Source organism: Balearica regulorum, chromosome 6 (assembly GCF_011004875.1).
Source record: "Balearica regulorum gibbericeps isolate bBalReg1 chromosome 6, bBalReg1.pri, whole genome shotgun sequence".
Taxonomy (NCBI): Eukaryota; Metazoa; Chordata; class Aves; order Gruiformes; family Gruidae; genus Balearica; species Balearica regulorum.
In genome coordinates this window covers 5,154,934-5,176,777 of record NC_046189.1, presented here as the reverse complement: position 1 = coordinate 5,176,777, position 21,844 = coordinate 5,154,934, and the positions used below count along the sequence as shown (strand labels likewise).

The 21,844-nt window shown below is 44.8% G+C and overlaps 1 protein-coding gene across 7 annotated transcripts in view; it reads right to left on the bottom strand.

The window, feature by feature from the left end:
* The window catches only part of ERBB4 (erb-b2 receptor tyrosine kinase 4), a 624,902-nt gene that overhangs the window by 361,550 nt on the left and 241,508 nt on the right, over window positions 1-21,844 (bottom strand). The gene's annotated exons all lie outside the window — the stretch shown is intronic.

Below are 21,844 nucleotides of genomic sequence, written 5' to 3'. Positions count from 1 at the left end.
TGGTACAAAAACCTTCCCAAATGCCAAATGTTGCCTAAGCATGGATAAATTTAGGCGCTCAGATTGACTGCTCTTTGCCACAGCATGACTGACAGCTTACAGAAACTGAAAGAATTAATATGCTTTAAAGTGCCACAATAATCACAATATATTTACATTTTTCTGACACATTAGTCAAACATTTATCATTTCTTAAAATGTAGCTATGATACTTTGTCTAAACTGTCATGAGTCACAATGTAATTACATGGTAATCATATGGCAATTAATTTATATGATATTCATTTGAAACAGAGAAGAATTAGGCTTGTGATAGCATGCAAAATTAATAGGCACACCAGACAAGGAATGGAAATTAAGCCACTGGAAAAAAAAAAGAAAAAAAAAGTAGGAAAATAAATGTTAAAATCAATGTTTAAACAAATTGCTCCAAGCTTTAGGGAAAAGCCGTGAGACTAAACCATCCAATTTTCTGTTTCTAAATTTCTTTCTGAAACAGTCTCTCAAAAAGTTTTCTTTTTTAACTTCAGTTTAACCCCTTCCATCCATCGTGAAGGATCATTTTAATCTTCCTACAACACGTATTTGAACTGTTTCCAAACTGCACTACGTTAAGTTCAGTTCAAACAAACATGAGGCCAACAAGCTAACACAAAGGACCCATGAGCTTTTCTGTGCCGCATTTTAGGATTTCAGGTCTCCGGATTGCTGTCAGGACTTATGACAACAGATGCTATGATATGGCGAGCACCCGCGATGCGCACAACGCTAATAGAAAATCAGTGGCAATCCCGAGCTCTTCTTGCTTCAGAGACCTCCAGTCTTGCAATTTCTTTTTCTAATTTATTAGATAACTTCAGGTCAAAGCCAGCTGCCTCGGGCACTTAGCTCTGGTCACCAAGCTGAACCCTATGGTGATGGGAAACTCCGAGAGGGATGAGGCTGGAAGAAAGCAAAGATGGTTTGGGCAAAATTATAATATTGTCTCTGTCCAAAACCTGGGAGTGGGACAATGGACAACAGAGGAGCAAAAAAAAAAAAAAAAAGCTAAAAAAACCAAGAGGGACCCACCAAAAAGTTGTTCTGAACTTATGAAAGGTTTTTAACAGCAACAGAATGTAAATAATAAAAAATGAAAACTATTTCAGTGAAGAAAATTAAGATGCCTTATGTGGTGAATTATTCCATTTACAACTTCCTTTTAAAAAGTCATCCTAATTAATGACTTCAGCTAATCTCATTCTTATTCACAAGACAGCCTGTATTTATTTTGCAAAGAAAATGTTTAACTGGAATAGCCTACTGAGGTCTTCCTAACTCATCTTCAGCAGTTGTCTTGGGAAACAGCACTGTAGTCATATTTAATACATGCACTATATACAGCAACTTTGATGAAAAGGGGAATAAAATTATACAATTATTGCATTAATTATACATTATACATTTTTGTTCTGTGGCCCTTAGTGCTTTTCAGAATAGCTGGGTCACCTGGAGAAAAACTGTGACAGGGATGCCTTGGACACTGCAAGCGGTTGGTAAGAAAGAAAACCCAAGGTTAACTTGACAAGAAACCCCATACAGGAGGTGAGGTGGGGTACAGGGGTCACGCAGGCAGCTACAGCGTCATCTTCCCAGCAGTCCCCTTAGCCTGCATGGGTCAGTACCTTGGAAAAGGCTCTGAAACCCAAACCCACCTTGGCCCCAAACCTTGGGATGCTCTTGAAGCACATCTGGAATTGCTGCTTTTTGTACAGCAGTTTAAATCGACCCGATGCGGTGCTGCTACAACTTCCCCGGCCCCTTCCTCCTCACCAACTCTCATCCAATCACAAGGTCCGCGCCCAGGAGCTCCCCTGCACTGGGAAATGGGAAGCACCACGTTTTGGTGGCTCCATTCACTGGGGAGCATCCCATGTGCCTGAGATAACCTCATCCTGCAGGAACATGTTTTCTCTTTGTCACTGCAGGTCAGGGAGCAGCAAATCCCAAACTACAGAAACTGCGTGCTGATGTGGGGTCTGAAACCACGGAGGCACAGCCACCATGGCAAATGTGGTGTCAGGGGTAGCACTGTCCCCGCTCCTCCTGGTCCCCAAGCCCGGTTGGCCAACGAGGCCACCCGCTGCTAGGCTGTCCTTGGCAAAATCACCAAATGAGGAGGTCAGAACAAAAAAAAAACAAACCCCTTTTTGAGGAAAGAGCAGAGGAATGGTGGATGCTGTTGCCCTGGGAAGCTCCAATCACAACCACCACCAGAAGATGGTGGAGGTGGCACTGGACACCATGTGGGACGGGATGCTAAAAAAGATGCAGAGGACCCAGTGAAACAGGATTAAGCTGGATGGATCACAGCTGCTTGGGGCCTTTCGTATGTGTTGACTTATAACTTCTTGGTGCCTCACTTGCACACATGTGAAATGGGCACGAATCGTCTCTGGCTGTCCACGAGCACAGAGCAGAGGCGATCTCGTTCAGGCCACAGATGACAAATGGCACTTGACAGTGTCCCATCACTTCTTATATATCACAACTTCATTGCTAGCTGTCGCACTACAGAGCTGCTCCCGGGCTCCTCCTCTGTGCTAGGGGGGAGGAAAATGGATATTTCAATCTCCTGATCCCATTTACTAGTGGCTTTTCTATTTGTATGGGGTAAATACACCAAGGCTTGGGCAAATAATGAAAAAATAATAATTACCTAATGAATTCTCTGATTGATTTGATAAATGCTCTCCAAACAGAGAGGAAAATGGAATCATAAATAATGTACTCCTCCACTGATGGAAACAGTTTTGAATAAACTTGCACTCGTCTGACAGTGTTTGCTAAGACAGCTCCAGCACACGCACAGTTACTGTGCCTGCCAGGAACCACCAACGTGAGTTTTGGTGCGCTGTCAGTCCATCTGATAAAATGCCTGGGGTTTTTTTAGGAGCAAGGCAGAGGGCGTCTAAAGGGATATCCTGGTCCAGAGAGGTGAGAGGGTTGCACCTTATAGCCATTGACCTCCATGCACGTTAAATTGCACTGAGTTTGTGTTTACAGGTGGGCAGAGAAAAACTTCAAGTGGTTTAGCCTTTTCTAAAACATTAAGTCCCAGCTGGTTCAAGCTCAAACACAACAGAGAGCTGCTGTGTCTAGGCACAAGCTGGTACTCCTGTACGGTGCTGTGCACACACCTCTTACCCTAACAGGTCTCCCTGACAGCCAAAGCCTTCTCCAGGCTCTGCTGCAGATCCATCCTCCTCTCCTTGGCACATGCCTGAGGCAGCTAAGCTCACAGGAAAGGCTTCAGCTGAACTTGGTGTTTGTTTCTTGTTGCCCTCCCTGTCTGCAAAGCTAACCTCTGGGAAGCACACGTTCAGCTTTCGCTTCATACCTATGTGAGGAGCATACTGAGCAGGTTGGGAAAAGTGTCAGCAAATAAATTATTTATCATATTATTGAGCGGGTTTAGCTTAGATGATCAATGCGAAGAAACCCCAAAATGCTCTGAAATGCTTAACAAGGCAAAATCCTTGGATCCACCAGATCAGTACGCCACTCTTTGCAAGGACTGGATTCTTCTCTGGCATTTGGGGGATTTCAGGTTGGAAATAAATTATGAGCTCTTCCGCCTCCCATGCTTTCTGCCACCGTTCCTGCGTGGGCAACTTAACAGTGTCAGTTCAGCCTCGCAAGGGCCAGACGCCTCGCACGCCTTTCTGCCTGCAGGCTCATCTAGCAAAGCAACACCTCTCTGCTGTGCTTTGCAGCTCCCAGCTCTTCCTCAGCTCTCCGAGAGAAACCGTAAAACCTTCTGGATGCAAAATCAAAATATTGCATTTCCTAGGTTTTCTGGAGAAAGATTCTCAATGCGTGTATATGTATTTATGTATGTATGTAAAAACCCCCTGACACTCCTGACTTCTTTTGCACAACTCCCCAGAGCTTCGCCATGCTGGCTGGCTGTGGACAGGAAAAGTATTTTCAAGACTTATCCAAACTATGTTTATCTTGTTCCTGCTTTATATGCCCAAAACAGTTTTCACAGATGACACTTGATGGAAAATGCTTTAATGGACTATAAATTCTGCCATCTCTTCTATGCCTGCTCCAGGCTCCAGTTAAATATGGCAAAGAAAAACTATTTGTACATAAATAAATTACTCTTCTATGAATAAAACTTGACAATGTGGGAGATCGGATCTAGTTCAATTAGTGCCTCCATGACAGTAATGAGAAACATACTCTACCATGACCTATTGTAAATCTAAAAGAAAAGGCTCCAGTAGGGACTTAGCAATTCCTGGACTAATTGTACATAATTAAACAATGTAACAGCACCATTTACAATAATTTCAATGAAGTTCAATGATACACACATTTACTGATTTTATTACAACATCTGTGATCTTCATTTTGTTTCATTTATTATATTTCTTATGGATGCAAGAGCTCTTTTCAGTACAATAAAAGCTGACCTGCATTTTTATGAATAACTTGTTTCCATCAAATTTTAACCCAGCAAAGAGAAGGCAGATTTGATAAAATACCATGAAAAAAATCTATTCTTATTAGGTCAGAGAAAGTTTTCAAACAATAAACACATCAGCACGGGGGAAAAAAAAAAAAGATCAATTTTTGGTTGACCAAAGTAAATTGAATATTAATCTTGAATATGGCAAATAGCTCCAGCTGGGTAGGGGAAAGAAACACACTTGAAAAATCAAGGTGTTCATTGCTTTGTAGTTTACCAGAATGTATTATTTAAAACAAATTAAGAACTTTGAGCTGAACAAAATATTTCAATTGTCACAAAACAACATTTTCCAGTATTTTTGTTTTGATGAGGGGGGAAAAAAAAAAAAAAATTTCTCACTTGGATCAACCCCAAGCTTTTCCAATTCTTTCCCAGTTCAGTCACCAAGCCGAAGTGTCAAACATTTGCATGGCTCTGGCTTTTACAGGAGTTTGCTTCTCGTGGTCGCAAATCCTCCTTTCCAACCCTCCCCACCCAGGTGACTGCTGTCACTGTTAGGGGTCTCATTTATAAACCATCATCCATTACCTTTTTTTCCTTATCGCAAAAGCTTTATCATCTTCAGCAGGACAACTATTGATGAAGCATCCTTTCAATGCCACCAAAAGAGCACCCACACCCCAAGCTCTGGTCCAGCTTAACAAGATTAAATCACACCACAGAGATGCCGGGAAGCCATGAGCAGAGGTGCTCATGCTCATCTCTCCAGCATGGTTTTCCCCAAAAGGCACTGGGCTGGGTATCACCTCAATTTAGCCCCAGTAACGACTTTCAGCTAACAGCCCCCGTAAGGGACAGTTCCCTGAGGTTCTGGCGTGCACATAAAGAGCTCAGTTTTAAAGCTAAAACAGAATAATTCATCTGACGTTTACCAGGGGAATAGGATTCCCCCGTTCACTGTAATACCTGGTTGCTGCATAGCGTATATGTGTCAGCCTGCATCAGTGGTCCTCAGAGGTGCTAAAGAAAAACAGCCATCTGGGTTTCAATTTGCCATTGCTCCAGTGGGTAAGTTTCAGAGGTCTCCTGAGGAAGACTTTAAAAAAAAAAAAAAACCAAAAACAAAACAACCCACAAACAAAACACAAGGTGGAAACCCCTGAATGAAAATAAGAGGAATTAAATTAGGAATCTTAGAGGCAAGGATGAATGTGTGCCTTCTTGTTTTTCTAGGATGAAAATCTCTGCCGGGCACGCAGAAGAGAAGGAACAGAAGTCTTAACGTAAGATGAAACAACCATATGCTAAAGGTGAATGGGTGGCTTGGGTGAGAGCCAGAACAAGATGGGGAGACCTGGATTTCTCCCTCTAAAAAGGCTTTCCAGACCCCAATGACAGGCAGGAGCAAAGCTGCCCGTTATGCACAGTCAGGTTTGCTGGGATCCCCGGGAGAAAAGTCTCTGCTTGACCATTCTGTGCGAACCATGGAGCGATTCAGTAAATGCTCTTTGCCAGAGGGCAAAGGGGTTTCACACTGACAGTCCCAATACAAGGGATTAATGGTTTGTCCTCCCTTGTATTTAGGGAAGCAGCACATACATCCCACCTGTCCTACTGCTCTTCCTCCCAGCCTTGTTCCAGCTTGCCCAGTTTACTGCCTCTCTTTGAAGAAGGCAGACCTCTGGGGAAGCACATCAAGAGCAAATCGCAATCAATCTTCATAAAAAAAATAACAACAATAAAGCAAAATAGCAAGACTGCCCACAACAGCTGGCAGCTTTTCCTCCTACGATTACCTCTATCAGCTGCACCATGCAGATCTTCCACTCTCTCTCCTGCAAGCCAGAAAAACGAGGAGACATCGAAGAGGAGGAAAGAGAAACCGAAGCTCGGAAATAACAGGCAATGAATCTGAAATTTGAAGAACAGCCTTTTTTTTCCTGGTAGTATTGTTCCAAGCAGCGTGGGCTTGTAAAAGTCTAATCACTTCCCATCCGGCTCATCAATCACACGAGGGAACCGGCCCCTCGTACAACAGAGCAAGCCTCAAATTGGCTCCCACCAATAATAAAAGGTAGCAGAGAAGGACAATCCCTTCAGAGGATTGTTTAATAAATCTTGTCTAGACAGGGAACACAAGAGAAATGGAAAAGATTTCTTGGAAGACTGTGGCCATTCAGTCCCGTCCCACTTACATTATTGATACGCACTTGCTGCAACCAATAATTTAATGTGAGTTTTCATATTTTGATTCTTGTTATTCAGCGTCATCCAAAATTAAACATTAAACTTTAAATGCTTAAAACCAGGCAAAGGTAGTAATTGAAGCTGATGGAAATTGCACGCTGGCACTATTCCTGCTGCGTGTGCTTGCCTGGCTGCAAAAATACCAAAGAGACACTGTTGCTACTCCTCTATTTTCAGCAGTTGCTGACATTTTACTGTAATTTATTCTCATTTTCTCCTCTTCTTAAAACAACAACACCACCACCACCACTATTCTAATAATAAACCTACAGCTCTCACGTCCAAAAGACCTTTCAGCAGAGGACAGTTTCTGCCAGCAAAGGGTGCCTAAGCTCAGTGCGCACGGATGACTTGCGGATTATATACGGTATAAAACCCAACCGGCTGCTTGCCACGTTATGCTCAGCACTACATTACCCTTTGGTTTCGTAGTCATAAGTTTTCCTTTCCGTAACCTGTCCTTTCCAATGCAGGGGCCCAACTGTCAGCTACCAGTGAAAAACCCATTCCAGCCTCTATTTGGTGTATTTTTTGATGGCTTCCTCCTCCCTCCTCCACTTTTATCTGTCAGAAGCGCTAAAGACTCCCACAAGCCATAAAGTGTTTCTGACATTCATGGCTTTTAGATCCTGGGTTTCAAAGAACCGCTGAAGGTTATGTTGATTAAGCCCAAAGACGTATTTCTAGAAAGCTGTAGCTTAAATAAAAAAGGTGTGTTTTGCTGTCACAGTGATCAGCCAAAACTGTTACTGAACCAGAGCATATGGGAGCTGAAAGCCATCAGAGAAATGTGTGATGTTCCAGGCTGCTAAGATTTGCTCTCTCCAGCAGAGATCAGAGGCAGCAGGAAAGCAGAAGAGGCATTTAGCTCAATTAAAAAATAAACAAATAAAACCAAGGCCTTGTATCGAGCGAGATGATGGCCGATTACCCGCCAGTTAAGCGAGGGCTAAGAAAAATCATTGCCTCTTAAAAGTGCTATCAGACAAGAGCCCTTTTTGTTTTGTGAGAGCCCCAGAGGGGCACTCCGAGATGCCTCTGGAGGATGGAGCTGAAGATGCTTATTTAAGGAAACAAGAGGAGCCTTTACTGGGAGCTTTCCTGAAACCCAAGACGAAGGCCTCCTTATTTTGCTTCTGAGAAGTCCCCGCTAACCAGACACAACGGGATTCATCCTTCTGGCAAATTAACTTCCAGTGGACGCTGTCTGCGGCAGATCTGATAAATATTTGTATCCGCTATGAATTCATGGCATGATGCAGCATTAAAATTTCATGGGAGGGAAAAAAAAAATAAAAATTGCTTAAGGAGCTGTCAGGTTTGGGCTCCTCGCAATTGCAGGGATAGTTACAGGCAGCAGACATTGTAAAACTGCCAGTTGCTTCACCTAACAAAATTTCAGCCCTTATTAGACATAAAAAGATGTGTAATTTCCTTCCAGAGGTCAGAGTTAAAACCCAACACTTTATGTACGGCAGTTCAACAAAGGCTTTAATGAACAACTAAAACTTCAAAAGGAGCAAAACCAAAAACCAGGACTATGTCTCACAATCTGAAGGCATGTTTGGAGGGAGGTGATGTTTTACAAGAGGAGCTGAGGTGCAGAAACGCAATCAAAATTATTTCTCTTTAAACTGAAATCTCAGGAAGTGAGTGCACTCTATTCAAAGTCATTTAAATAAATAGGAATTTTATAACCCCTGGCTGTGGGTTTAGCTTGCTCCAGTGTGTTTGTGCAAGATTACCTTATTTGAAATGGTTTCCATTTGGTGCTGATCTTTCCACATTCATATCGTCAGATTGAGCTGAGAACACCAGCGCCAGAACTAATGACCATTGTAAGGTCTCTTGGAAACAGCTGCTCTGCACTTCCCAAGGCGGGGCCATAAGAAACCACTCTTACAGTGTTCTTCTCTCCCACCGCTCTGCTTAAGGAGCAACAGAAAACTTCCTAACGCAGGGAGCTCCAAATCCACCTGAAAAATTCTCTTTCAAAAAATTAAATGTATCTGTGGGTAGTTTTACTCCTCCCTGGCACACAATGGTGTGCAGGCATCACAACTGATCCGCTGCAGGATCTCTCTACTGCGCAAATCAAGTATCTCACACTGCTGTGATGGAAATCTAAGAACAAGAAACAATATTAAAAAAAAAAATCAAACAAGGTGCAGAACAGTTGGATGAAGGGGAATTTTTTCCTGCCTCAAGCCATCCCCTCTCCATCCAGCCCTTGGGGTGGGTGCCGGTGCTGCAGGACACAACACAGCCATCCTGCCATCCCCCCCCCCCCCCCCGATGAAAGACAGACCCCACACGCCAGCTCCAGGCACACCTCCTTGTTCCCAACAGCACCCGGGGGTTTCCTCACGCATTTTTTTCCCCAAGTGACACGTTTCTAACAAAGCTGGAAACGGAAAAGGTGACCAGAAGTGTGCAGAGCCAAGCACATAGGAAAAACTCCCGCTCGCACCAGGAACCAAATGCTTTAAAGCTCTGTGTACTGGAAACATAATGAGGAGGTAGATGATATAAACCCAGTATTTCCCATCAATGCTAAGTAAGCATTTCACGCCATCTCAGGAACACCAGAGAACACGACGAGCGTACGGGGTTGAATTCTGGCAACAGGAAGAACTGGGGAACTTTCCAATGATAACTGGCATGCGATACCTGCATTGCTGCAACCCACTGCGGGAAAGCATACGTATTAATTACCTCTTGTATTAAGTAAAACCAACGCATTTTGGTCAGACGCCAGGATTACAAAGCCAAAGCAAAAGGGCATTTTAACATTTTACCAAAATTTGCTTTTTGAATACATCCAGTCATCTCTATTTAGCCCTACACTGCTCAGCCACACATCTACCGACACAAGCTGAATCGATCCCAAAGCAGGCAACCGCAGGGGTGCTGCAAAAGATGCAAACATATTGATGTTGGTATAACTTTAAATGTGCTGGACCTACCCCACCCAAGAAAACGCTGGCTTGCCTACTAGAACACCTGTAGCGATGCCATTATTTCGTGATTTTGGGACTTTGCCGTTTCATCAGCGTAGTCTGGGTGTGCACTGGCTGAGCTGCACCAGATTGATTTGCAAGGTTAGGGGTCTTTATTGCAAATGAAGCAAGATTTCTCAATTTCACTGGCCAGTAATGGAGAAATTTTTGATCAAAGGCCATAACAACTTCAAGAAAAAGACTGTGTGAAAACATTTGCTTTGCAATGACTGGATTTCCTTGCACACAATACATAACGCTTCCCGACAGGCTCTAACCATACGTATTTGATTTCACATTTGATCAGTTTGAGTGATTTTGGTGTCACCCAACCAGGGACACTTATATGCAGCGCGAGAAATAAATGCCCTTTTAACCACATTTTATTCTTATATATGCATTGTTCTGCTAAAATAATTCATTGTATCCTAATGAAATGAGCACGACTAGCTGCAGGAATGAATGAATACTCACTCCCCGGTGATGGGTATTTATGTGCAGGGACGGAGGGTCTGTAATGGAAGATCTATCGTTAGCGCCTGAACCCATTTTATCTTCATTTCACATGATACAAGTGAACTGAGTGTTGTTTTGGGGGTATAATTGATCTATAGCTGAAACAAATCAGCTCTGCAGCTAAGTGAGGAGATGAAGTAGTGGATAATCTGTAGTTTAAAACCAGCTGTTCTGCTGAGATCAAATGATTACTTTGGCACTGAAATGATTAGCTGACAAGGGAGCATGTCTCAGCATCCATTGTCATTACCGGGCACCGCTGCCATAACCTCTGGCCACACTGATGCTGGGCACTGGAGCTAATTGACAGCATAGCTGGGATCAGCTCGTGGTTTGCTAAATTGATGGACCTCACCTGGCCTCAATTACAAATATCAGCATTTTCAGGAAACAAATAGGCAGAGGAGGCAGGGAAGGAGGATAGCCAGCCACCGGTCAGATAACTGCCATTGCAACAAATGCCAGCACAACCTTTTAGGTTTAGGCTGTGCAGCTGTCTGTTCTCTACACTAGTTTTAACACAGCATAAATATTTGCAAATATTTCTCTCTTATTTCTCTCTGCTTGCACATCTCTGACAATTATTGAGAACTGAAATTCACCCCATCCCTTTCTGCAGTGCCCTTCCATAGGGATCCCTGCGACGGCTGTTTTTAATAGGTTTCCCTATTTTAGGCAATGTACCACCTGCTCATGAGAATGTCACACAAAAGCTACAGAAATACAGGGAGGACACAGGTTTGCAGTTTCCTTTTCCCTAATCATCATCTGTGCTTCTAACTACGAGAGCCTTTTCCAGATAACCTGAAGATGACTGAGGCTGCACAGCAGATGAAATATAAACATATTCACATAAACAGGCTGCATAGACTGGCTACCACAGCAGCAGGGACGTTCTGCATTGAGCTCGGGAGGGTAACCCTTCCGTAGAGCGCACCTTCTTTCTTCTTCCTTTTACCTAAAAACTCACCAAAGAAATTAAAAATGATATTTCAAAAATGACAGCAATCTACAATACCTATTAGGTCAGGTTTTCCATACTCATATCAAAGCAAGACACCTCCTTACAATAGATATATTTTCTTCTAGTTGATCACTCAGCAAGTTTGAAAAGAATCCAGTAACGCCTTCCACTTCCCAAAGAGGTTACTCCACACTTCTACAGAGACAGCCATTAATTCCCTGATATTCATTATGGATTTTCCTTTCTTAGGCTTTCGCTCTGCACCGTACCTTTGAAGGATGAACTGTCATTATCATTCCAGAGGTATGTATTACATGGGGTTGTTGCTTTGATTTACAGCAGCAATATGACATGCACTTCACCAGCCCTTTCACTCTCCCCTGCCCTTCAGCCCTTTCTAGAGGGGAAGCCAATGAATACGGAGCTGGGCGAGCAGGGGGGGTGTTTTCAGAAGCCTCCTTCCAAATTCAAAGCAGGAGAGGTCCTTCTATGTGTAAACCAGCAACGCTGATATGAAAAGGGTTTAAAGCAATGATGTTTCCTATATCTCAGGCTTCCTTGTTTGGAGGCAGCAATCTACTTGCAGGTAGCCATGGGTTTCAGTGGGTGTCCCTGTTGTTTTTTTTCACAGGATGTCCCCTGCAGCAAGATGCAGGCACTTCCACCATCACAATTATCCAGAATTACAAAGCAACTTATAATGCTTTCCAGCCTCTTTATTGGCACTTAGGATCTGAATCGATCCCAAAACATCAGAAATCAGAACAAATGGCAATATCAGGCTCTGGCCACCGTTCAAGCTCGTGGACCACTTGGCTACATCCCTTCCATCCTATTAAACCTGAACAGCATTTACTTTGAGGGTCTCTTCTCTCCATCTTGTTAAGGTTTGTTTTCTTAAAGCATGAGCATAAACTCTTACAAAATGTATTTTTGGTACAATCTCTCTCTCCAGTGAGCAACATTAAGCTATCACCGCTATTTTTCCTGCACAAAACAGCACAGGTTTGTCAAAATCGGCATGATGTTTCTACTTTACCTTTTGACATTTTCAAGTTTATTATGTTCAGGCAGTACCTCAAAGCACTTTATTCTTCCTCTCTGGTAGGACTAATCACCACCAAAGGGGAAAAAGAAACACTGTGTGCTATTCAGTACAGCACACAGGCACTATTACCCTCCTACTTAACTTCAAACACAAATACTAGAAGTTGATGAGACCAGTTGTGCTTAACCACCTGCAGAAGTACAGCCTTGAACTAGGTCCCTGTCACTTTAACCAAAACATCTGGATTCCACCTTTCCATGATGATGTTTGACACCAGGGACATCTCACCTGAGCAGTCAGTAGTACTTGATTTCATACCCCATAGGATTCAGCACCCGGAGCCAGCACACAGTTAACAGAGCTGTCCCTGCTGGCTGCTTCTTGGGTTGAGCCAACCCATCCTCAATCCCAAAGAGACACATCCACTGTCACCCTCTGGCCAGCTCCGGTCTCCCTGGCTCCTCAGACCAGCCCCACACAACGGAGCAGCTTTTGCTAAGACACATCCTTGTGAACACTCCCTTGACATGCAATTTTGGAGGCAGACGCTCAGGAATGCAAACTTCTCCCTCCGCCCCAGCCTTCCTGGGTACCTACACAGGATGCCTGTGTGACACGTGCCGGGCTGTAATTAGGTGGCCCAGCACTAGTATCAGTTTTGGGGTGGGAGTGTTGCTGTTGCTGAATACTGCAATCTGCACAATTGTGCTGACAGTTCTGAACTATAAAAGCCCTCCGGCAGGCATCTACAGAGGAAACCTTTAAAATTGATCTGGTTTAGCACAAAAACTGTTGGCTAAGCCTCCATCCGTCCCTCTGCTCCTCCACCCCTTGACACAGCTTACAGCAAAAGACTTTGCTTTCTCTTTCATACGGTTTTTAACAGCAATTCAAGCCCATTGATCCAGGACTGTGAGTCAGTGTATTACAATGCAAGATTATTCAGCTCTCTGACAGTCAGTTTGTTTAATTTCATTTTATTCCATAGTAAAATGGGATTGGAGGGAGGGATGGCGAGAGGAAAAATTGGCAACGTATTGCCTAAATGCTCAGGAAAACAGAAAAATGTCACTCAAAGGAAAGTATAAAATACTTCCACTTGGTGCAAGCTGCTATACCACAATTACTTATGTATCTACATGCCTATCTAGACCTCGCCTGTGCCTCCCGACTTCAATCTCTGTTTCACAGAAAGATCCGAGAGGGCAGGTGGACAAAGAGGAGAATAAATAAGCCTTAACAACACCTAAGCAAAGCTTGTCAGTGAACAGCGGGAAACGGTGGAGTTTATGCCATCTCTTAGCTAGGGTTAAGACTAGGCTTGAAAAGTCATTACACTCACCATTTACACCAAATAACCTTTCTTTCTATGGTTAGAGGAAAACTACTCATTTGCTTTATAACCTAATAAATCCACTTATAATTTAAAAGTGTTTGCAACTAGGTGGTTTTTTCTGTTGGTTACTTTAACTTTACTCCTTTACTGTTTGCTTTAGTCCAGCTTCAATTAGGCCAGCATTTCTAATTGTATCAGTAGGGGAGAGGTTTACATTTACAAGAGTAAGATCATTAACAGCATAAGGTGGTTGAAAGGGAGAGCATAATTGGTTTCACTCGCCTAGAGGGAAGATCAGCTTCTAAGAGAAACAACACCTAATTAAGAAGGTTTGCACTGTTTTATTTTTAATAATGTCCTCCCTCCACTACCAGCATTTTTATAGTACTCATCACAGCAGCTTCTAGGTTCTGCCTTAGCCACGCGTATTTTGCAGACACGCAGGAGCTGACAGCGTCAGACCCCTTCATGGACAGACAAAAGGAAGAGTCTGAAAAGATGCTAAACAATAAGAAAAGAAATAAATTAACAGTCTGTATTTAATAAAAAAAAATAAAATAATGAGCCTAGACAAAGCCATGAATCTCAACAGTTGCTTTTGTTCACATTAAAAATTGGAGTCCTGATCTGTATTTTTGTCGGTGGCCATGATTCAGGGTGCCAGGACCAGTTAGAAAGCACAACCAGTTTGTCAGGCACTTGGCTGGCCATGCACAGGCAAAGGCGGGTCACACAGCGGACAAGTGAGGTGACAGTGCTGGCCCAGGAGCTACCCCGGACTGACACAGGGCAGCACAGGGAAGGAGGTTTACCTGCACCTCAAAGATCCCCAGCAGATATTGCCCAGGGAGTACCATGCTTCCACCAGCACGTGTTGATCATGAAGGGGGCCAGTGTGGACCCCCAAATACAGCCCAGTATAAGCAGGCTGTTAGGAAGGGAACAAGATCTGTGTTAGAGAGGAGGAGAAAGGTCTTCCTAGCTGTTGCTGATACTACACAACCAAAGAACAGGAACTCATCCATTTCACAGACTGCTCAACAGTTCAAGCAAAGAGAAGGACAGACGCCTGCCTCCCAGCTCAAGGACCAGCGGTGCAGCCCCTGGACATGAGGAGCCACCCCACATCACCTCCCCAGCACTCTGTTCTGCCTAACGAAGGGCGGCTTCGCTGCAACCACAAAAACGGGATAGCAAGCAAAAGGGGTATTACTCATCTCAAACATGTGCGCGGGTCTGGGTTACTCTGAATAATTTAAGTCAGGCTTCTTTTATCTCTCTCCTGCTCCAGAGTTGCTACTGCTGCCATGCACATGAATCAGACAGGCTTCCCGGGTGGCTGGAAGTGGGGTGCCTCCCGTACAATGGGAGCTGAAAGGGAAATGCTAAAAGACAATTTAAAGAGACTCCTTAATCATCCTGGACTTCAAATCTTTACCTCTCACCTCCACGTGTGATATAGCTGAAGGATGCTCCCCCTCAACTCAAGGGGACATAGGCAGAGGCTGCGGGAGAGCTGGAGAAGCTCTTGACCACTGCCAACACAACGAAGGGGGAAACAAAGCCCCAGGCTGGGATCCGTCTCCGCATCCTCCTGGCAGCGGAGCCTCCCCATACTATCCATACATGGGTGTGCATCTGTCAGGGAAAGGCCTGTTGACACCACCTGCTAGTGACTCCACACAGATGACAGTGCGTGTTTTATACAGAAAATTGATCACAGGGATGTGGACACAAGGGAATGTTACTGCTCGTACCTCCAGTGGCTTTGCCAACACTTCCAAGAGCCAGCCCTGTGGCAGATGGGATGCAAGGAGCAGCCCGGTAACAGCCCCAGCAAACCCAGGCTCCCCTGGAAAAGGGCATTATCTGCAGCCCTCCTCCATTACAACCTCCCAAAAAAAAGCCTCCCGAGGGGTTGCACAGCACCTGGCACTCACAGAGGCAAAGGGCAGCTTTACAGTCCATCCCTGCCTCAAAACAGGAGCCTGCATTTCTGCAGCACGCGACTCTCCTCCTGAACACTAGTGGTTATTTCGAAGTATATCTTTCATACAAAGCCACCAAAAATAATTGCTAAATTAACAGGGCAATAGCTAATGTACATATATTTGGTTACAGCTTGGCAAACCCAGCTCAAGGATTAATTGTATATTAATTCTCTTCTATGTTTGTTTTGCAAAAGCTGAAAATTTAATTTAAGCAGAAGAGTATCAGCTTGCAGAGTCTTTAAGTTTCTCTCAGCTAAAGCAAAGCCCAAACTCCATCGCAGAGTTGATCTGGGCTGCTCGCTGGTGTTGCATTACTGGTAGGGAAAGGACAAGAGGGGAAAGAGAGATTGTGCAAGTGGGTTTTTCAGTTTACTTTAGGGAGAGGAGGTTGGTGTTGTGTATGGAAGAGAAAGGAGCCTCCTAGCCCAGTTATTCTGCCTGTTGCAATGCCCTGGACAGCTATAAAAATAAAAGAATAGAGCTGGGAAGGGTATAAAACTCAAGTCAAAAACTGGCTGTGGGGAGCTAGCAAAAGCATTAGCTGCATGGAGAGATGGAGCTGCTGGGTTTGTAAACAATGTTAAAAGAAGGCTGTACAACAGCCGGACAGAAATAGCTGCACGGCAAGCGAGGCCGCTACGGCAGGGCAAGGAAGAGGTGGGAGGTGGGGAGAGGGCTCAGGGTCCCCCCACGCTGCTCTGCAGCTCCATCAAGGTCAAGTGGGAGGGAGCAGCCGCCGCAGCACAGGGGCAGCACGGCAGGCGCAGGGTGGCTGTCAGCAGCCCAGGATTATTTGCGTCTCTGAGTAGGCAAGCATGGCCAGGTGCAAGGGGGAAGTCTTGGCAGAAAGGCAGAGGCAGGCAGATAGGAGGCTGGTGGCCGTACGGGCAGCTTTTGGGGGGAAGGAAGGGGAGGCGGGAGCAGGGTCCCTACCTGTGCTGCCACGCTGCATCTAGCAGAGGAGATGCACCAGCAGCAGCTAGAGGCTTACACCAAAGAGTTCTTGGCAGAGTTACAAATCGAGCAGTACCATGTCCTTTATGAACCAAAAATGGGTTGAAACTAGACAGGCTGTTGAAGAGCCTGCGGAGCTACAAGGACATACCTGCATGACAGACGCCTGACTGGGACAGCACAGGAAAGCAGATGCTGTGGAGACGTGGATGCTCTCCTATCAGCGTATCGCAAAGGGAGAAAGAGACTGAAGCACAAAAAATAACATAACGCCTCTAAACACTTTTACGCCAGAAAGCACTGGATGCCTTTTATCTACCAGCTGGGAGGCTCTGGGAGCAATGGGGTTGGGATGGAGCTGGGTAAGATGTTAGGGATTACGTGGTGTGTGGTATTTGCCTTCAACAGCAGGGACCAGGCACCAACCACCCAGGAGCTCTCCTGGCGCCATCAAGAGATGAGGGTGATGTGAACACCAATTACTGTAATAGCACCTGGCACTCAGCTACTCACTGTGGCCGCAGCACGGGCTTCCCATTTCACTACCCGCTTCTGAACACAGGACAGGTCTGGAAGACCTCACAAATCTGAGCTGTTCCTCACCTTGGCAACCAAGGTTCCCTGCCCATTTTGAGCCCAGTTTAAACCACTGGTATTATTTCAATCCACTGTTTCTGCAAAAGCAATGGGAAATGGCAGAAGAAGCTGTCCTCCCAGAGGGAGCTATATCACACACGCTTTTTGCAGTTCGTCTTTGCTCCCACTCCACCCCCTGAATTCAGGATCCTACTCGCTTTAAACACAGCTCAGGTTCATCTAATACAATTGGTGACTGATCACAGCCGGCATAAAACATTTTGTCAATGCCAGAAGCATGGCCTGGCATGCCGCTGGCCTCTTGTAACCCACCCAGCATGGCAGTTGCTTTCATTGCCGTGGACGCCCTCGCCAGGTTTACGCAGCAAGTCAGAGCTGTCCTCTTCCCACCCGGATTTACGTGGCACGCACAGTTCTGCCCCTCATGCCGCTGCTGGCACACCATTCAGCTCTTTGTGTTTCGTTTTCTAACAGGTAAGGTCTGGGGAAGGAGGAGGGGCAATTACAAATAAATATATCCATGTATTTGATTTCCAGGTCTGCAATTACCTGGAATTGTAAGTCACCCTGTAGCGTCTCTTTCTGGGGGACTCTTGACAGGCACTACACCACATCCCGCTCCCTTTTTTTCTGAGCTGGGACCTTATTGAAGCCTGTCAGCTAGGAATTAAGATATCATTCTGCTGCAGAAGAGGATGCAGGGCTGTGCTGCCAGACCTTCAGGAGCCATATGTATCATCACAGTGATCTGCCGAGCAAACTGGACAAGGCAATACCCTCCTGTCTCTGCGCTCCCCTTCCTGACACATCTGTTCAGACTGCAGGCTCTCTCCGTGCCCATGCCTCCACTGAGCTCTGCCGCCGGAGCTTTCAGAAGGGTCTGCTTAGACTCAGTTTGCTATAAAAGACCAAAAAGCTTTTTTAAAAAATAGATTACTTTTTTTTTTTCCTTTAAACCAGAAGCAGTTCCAAATGCTGAGGGGCCAGGCAACATGGTTTGCAACCAACTCTTCCCGTGGCAGCTCTGCCAGTCCTCCCCCCTTGGAGGGGTCTGTCTGACTCTGTCTTCCTCCAAGGCTGCAGCACAACCAGAAGCAAGAATATATAAAACCTCAAGCCCCAAATTCTATCTGCCACAAAATATAAACGTGTTTGTAAGGAAAGCGATAAGTATGGGCTGGCGCGGGTTTTCACCGAGCATGCAGTTATGTGTGCTGACAAAGGGAAGATGGGGCTATACGTCTTTGCAGTAACCACAGCGGCTGTAAAGCTGCCCACCGTGAAACGCCCACCCTGTTAAATGGCAGGCAGATAGCTGCCAATATAGCCGTGGCTGAGGGTGCTACAGAGGCGCTACGGAGGTAAATGAAAAAAGAATTTATAAAGCAGTGGTAGATCATTTTCAAAGACTGTTGATTGTGGTTAGAAATAAGTTTCATAATCATTTGGGAGAGTTATTGCAGGGAACAGCACAGAACTTTGGTCATGTCTTCAAAAATAAATAATCTGAATTGGTTAAATAAAATCCAGGCGCGAGAAGACAATTTACTGACTGTGAATCGCTAAAAGCCTGGGGAATAGTCAAAGATAACTCTCGTTTACCAAATGTGTTTAACAGAACAAGAGTGCTTGCAGAAGATTGTTTTGTGGTATACTAATTGTGTATTTTATTTCGAAAATTGAATACGGAGATGCTATTAAAAAATAAGAACTGTCCACAATACAAACTGTCAGTTTTGCCAAGTGAAACTAAAATAGGTTGCTGCTTTTGAAACCAAGTAATTTGCAATATGAACCGGTGCATGATCTGAGCTTTTCTCAAGATTTTTTCCTGAAATCCAAACCAGGGAAATAAATCTCGGCTCTAGCCTTGGCGAGACTCAAGACACACACCAGATCAACCAGCTTATCTAGTTTCACAGAGCAAGTCCCAGCACAAAAACCTGGCCTGTGAAGGAGGCCGGTGGGTTGGGAAGCAGCGGAGATGCAGCCCGAACCCTTCCCACTGTCACTGCCAACTTGCTGGGTGAGCCTAGACATGTGACAGGGAGGGACAAGGGACCTCTCGGGGTCTGTTTTCCACCCAATTATTTGTTCGGCCCAGTTCAACCTTGCTCTTGGAAACAGTAAGTGCCTTTCCCTACTGCAGCTTAGGCCAGTGGAGAGACTGCCTCGGCCACGACAGGGAGGTGCTACTCCAGCAGCAATGCGGTACATTAACCTAAGCCTCGTTTCGTTGCTGGAGCTCGTAGTGGTGGGACTCCAGTGACTGAATTGCTCCAGCACACATTTTCTGTGGGTAGGTTAACCCTCAGACGAATAACAACAAGAACTGACTATTAGCCCATAGTCAGTGCGCTGACTTTTCCCAGCGCTCAGGCTTAGACACATTTTTTCTTCCTACCGAGCACCCCTTCCCTCTGCCAGGGCTCCCATTGTGGCCGCGGTGCGGGGAAGCACCAAACAGCAGGAACAGAGCTGATGGAGCGGGAGGGTAGCACACGCAGAGGACAACTTCACGTTGCAATTGCTCACCCTTGTTTTGACCACCCACGGGCAAGCAATACCAAGACTATAATGCAACCAGACGCAAAAATAAAATATGTAAGACGTAAAGGATTTGTTCTCCTGTTCTGCACGTATAAAATGATAGGAAAAACCCATTTGTGTACGCAATCTCTTCTTCCCTGAGCAGAGCTCTGCATGACCTCAAAACCATACACTCACTTGCAGGCCTGGAAGTTTAAGTAGTTAAGCATTTCATTCAGGTGACAGGCAGTCCTTTTTAGTCTTAATCAGCAAATAGCCAGAGAGCTATCTCATAGAAATAAAGTAAATCTACTTAGGGAATAAATGTCTAAATAAATATGAGAGATGGGATGCTGATCTTTTAATGTTCCTCTGCAGGGTAAATAAAATTATGGGGGTTTTTTCACTTCAATTCATTTATGGTATTAGTTTATTATTGCATGATAAACAGGCTCAGCATGTCTAGCTCGCTAGGTCTTCCCTCTGTCCTGGAGCGAGAGGCTGCCCAGCTAAGCTGAGGACTACGACGACAGGCGGGCAGCACACAAAGCCACGGTACTCATCAGCCAGACATACAGATAACCCGGGGTACATCAACTGCCTACCTGGAGTCCGTTTGGTGGAGAAAGAGGGCAACTATTGCAGCAGAGACTAAGGAAAATTGGAGCGGGGTGGAGGAACATCATCTTGCACAACAAGCTCACCATATTTAAGTCAGAGAGAGAAATAGCCTTTCTTTTAGTTATCTCCCATCTGCCACCTTCATTGGGCCATTAAAACCATTTTTAAAATGATAGAACAAGTAATACTGCTTAACTAATGAATGTCAAATTATCAGGGTAAATATGCCAACATTTATTTATTTATTTGCCTCACCAAGAACATTTCTCCTCTGCTTGGTCTTCTATTTTAATGACCACAATTTATCACATTAACTATACTTCCATTTGCTGGGTTTTGTTTCAAGTTCAGCTTTTTGTCGAGACACCTATGAGAGGGCAGTCTCAGGTAAGAGAAGTAATAAAGCCAATAAAAAAGCAATAGTAACTGTCACCAAAAAGCACAAGTGACCGAACCACCTTCATTTACTACAGAGGTCCCTTCATTCCTCCTCTTATTTGCTGATTTCACTGCCCTCTTTCCACTAATATTTTACTCTGCATATGGCAGCTTCACCACAAGGAACAGCGATTCCCTAATTTCCAAATAATTTGCTTTCCCTACCTACCAGCAGGCAGTGTAAGAAGAAAGGATAGCCAAAGCGGGAGAACCATCTGTGATGAATTTGAGCCACGCATGATGGCCCAGTCAGGGGTTTCAGGAGGCATCTGAAATTCCAGCAAGCCCAAATCAGTGCAGGGATCCTGCCCTCGCAGGAGGTATCTATCGCCTGTCTAACACAGCGGGAAACGTTAGTCCAGCTGCACCAAGGCTATATCTATTTCAGAGCACAAGCATATGTGTTTTCCCCACCTGTCACAACTGTGAAATGTATAGATAGCATTTACTTCCTAGGCATTCGTCACTCAAATTAACAGGCAACCTGTTAGTCTGAGTGCAATTAGCACCCCAAACTTTACTCCAGACATATCTGGTAGCTGAGTTTTTCTTACAAATCTTTTAGCAGCCTGGTGTACGCTTTGAGTAAATATAGGCAAACATATAGAGCGGAAATCCTGTGAAATCCCCAACAAATTTAACATGAAGCAGAGCTAAACATGCTGTTGGAGAATCTGTTTTGCCTTTGTTAGAACCCAGAATGGAAAGTTCACATTTATACAAACTGAAATTGAGCACTAGGTTCTCCCGAGACCCGGCAAACTGAACGACAGTGTAACACAACCTGCTGGGGCTGACTCCTGCCGCCCTCTCTTCCTGCTGCCGGATCTAAACCTGCCACTCCCTGTACGTGCTTTTCATGAAGATGCCGGTTACATACAGACACGCATCTTGAAACATGACATTAGCATTTTGCTAAGTATATGCAAGCAATACCATATGATACGAGCAGTGTAAACCCTTATCTGTGTCATGGCTTGACGACTTCTAGTGGAGACCATGACCAGCACAACTGCCACAGGCGGCTTTTTCTACCGTGACCCTCATACCTACATACCAGCTTCTTCCATGTTGCAGCCCCATTGTATGCAGCATCCTCAGATGCCCACTTGAATGCACTGGATCACTCCTTTACTAAGATA